The sequence below is a fragment of the Gekko japonicus genome, unplaced genomic scaffold, assembly GCF_001447785.1.
Source record: "Gekko japonicus isolate JY-2015 unplaced genomic scaffold, Gekko_japonicus_V1.1 scaffold5295, whole genome shotgun sequence".
NCBI classification, from domain to species: domain Eukaryota; kingdom Metazoa; phylum Chordata; class Lepidosauria; order Squamata; family Gekkonidae; genus Gekko; species Gekko japonicus.
In genome coordinates this window covers 12,461-14,145 of record NW_015172709.1, presented here as the reverse complement: position 1 = coordinate 14,145, position 1,685 = coordinate 12,461, and the positions used below count along the sequence as shown (strand labels likewise).

The following is a 1,685-nucleotide window of genomic DNA, read 5'->3' as shown; positions in this document are numbered from 1 at the left end:
CTCAGGGCCGAGCGCACCCCCCCACACACACACCTTCCCCCTCCCCCGCCCGAGCCCCCGGAAGCGAGGGGAGCCACTACCTCTGGCCGGAAGTGCGCCGCGCCAGGCGAAGCCGGGAGGAACCCGTGGGCGGCCTGCCCGTGACGTCACCGCCGGACCCGCCCCTCGCCCCGCCCCCTCGCCGGCGCCCAGGCGGTTGCCGAGAGGGCGGGAGGCCTCCCTCCGCGGACTCTCTATGGTTTCCCGGCGCGCCCTTGGTAGGGTGGGGGGAGGGCCCGGGTGGCGTACTGGAGCCGAGGAGAGAACCAGTTTTGGGAGTCCGCCGGCACCTTGAGGACTCCAGCCAGGGTTCAGTTCTGGGTGTGCGGTTTCCCCCCGTGCATGCCTCCTCTGAATGGAGGGGTCGGGAGGAGCGTGTGCCTGCCAGACGGGAGCTGATCCCCAGAATGGAATACAAGACAAGAACTCCTTGTGGGCACTCCATGAAATGGCTGAGCGGTCGGGTTAGAACGGATAAGAGGAAGTCCTTCTTCACCCAAAGAGTGGTTAACCCATGGAACTCACTGCCACAGGAGGTGGCGGCGGCTACAAGCATGGACGGCTTCAAGAGGGAATTAGATAAGCATATGGAGCAGAGGTCCATCAGTGGCTGCTAGCCAGAAGGTATAGATAGGGGCTGCGGTGGGTCAAGGGGTTCAGTTAGGACGCTGAACTGCAGGTTCGAGACCTGGGTGCCGCATGACGGAGTGAGCTCCCGTCTCTAGTTCCAGCGCCTGCCAAACTAGCAGTTCGAAAGCAAGAAATTGAAAGTAGATAAATAGGGACCACTTCGGTGGGAAGGGAACAGCATTCCATGCGCCTTGGTTGTGAGTCATGCCAGCCACATGACCACGGAAACGTCTTCGGACAGCACTGGCTCTTCGGCTTGGAAACGGAGATGAGCACCGCAACCCAAGAGTCGGTCTCGACTGGCTTTCGAGCAAGGGAACCTTTACCTTTACTGGCACCTTGAGGACCAGCCAAGGTTCAGTTCTGGGTGTGAGGCTTCCCATGCATGCCTCCTCTGAATGAAGGGGTCGGGAGGAGCTGTGCCTGCCAGACGGGAGCTGATCCCCAGCAATGCTCCCTCTAAGCTATGGAGTCGTGTGAGCAAAAATTCTACTTTGTGAGCTACTGGCATTAGAGTTGTGACTGAGAGATTTGGCTACTGCATAAATTAGGCTTCTCTGGAGCCCTCCTTTCTGAGCTAAGATGAAAATGTGTGAGCCGGAGGCTAAAAAACTGTGAGCTAGCTCACGCTAACTCAGCTCAGAGGGAACACTGATCCCCAGAATGGAATTTTGACGGCCTTAAAGGTGCCAGTTGGACCCAGCCTGTTCAGGTATCTGAAGGAGGTTGCATGCACGCGAAAGCTTATACCCAGAATTAAACTTGGCTGGCCTTAAAGGTGTCACTGGACTCTCAGCCTTAGTTCAGGTATCTGAAGGAGGTTGCATGCACACGAAAGCTTATGCCCAGAATTAAACTTGGTTGGTCTTAAAGGTGTCACTGGACTCTCAGCCTCTGTTCAGGGATCTGAGGAAGTATGTGTGCACACGGAAAGCTCGTACCCAGAATTAAACTTCGTTGGTATTCAAGGTGCCGCTGGACTCTCAGACTTTCTTCTGCTACGGCTACCCACTTGA

At 57.0% G+C, this 1,685-nt stretch overlaps 1 protein-coding gene across 1 annotated transcript in view; it reads right to left on the bottom strand.

Moving 5' to 3' along the window:
* The window catches only part of LOC107119336 (cysteine protease ATG4D-like), a 34,574-nt gene extending 34,439 nt beyond the window's left edge, over nt 1–135 (bottom strand). The window contains exon 1 of the mRNA XM_015421804.1: nt 81–135. The gene's annotated coding sequence lies outside the window, so the exon portion shown is untranslated. The remainder of the gene's footprint in view (nt 1–80) is intronic.
* Between the last annotated feature and the right edge of the window lie 1,550 nt (nt 136–1,685).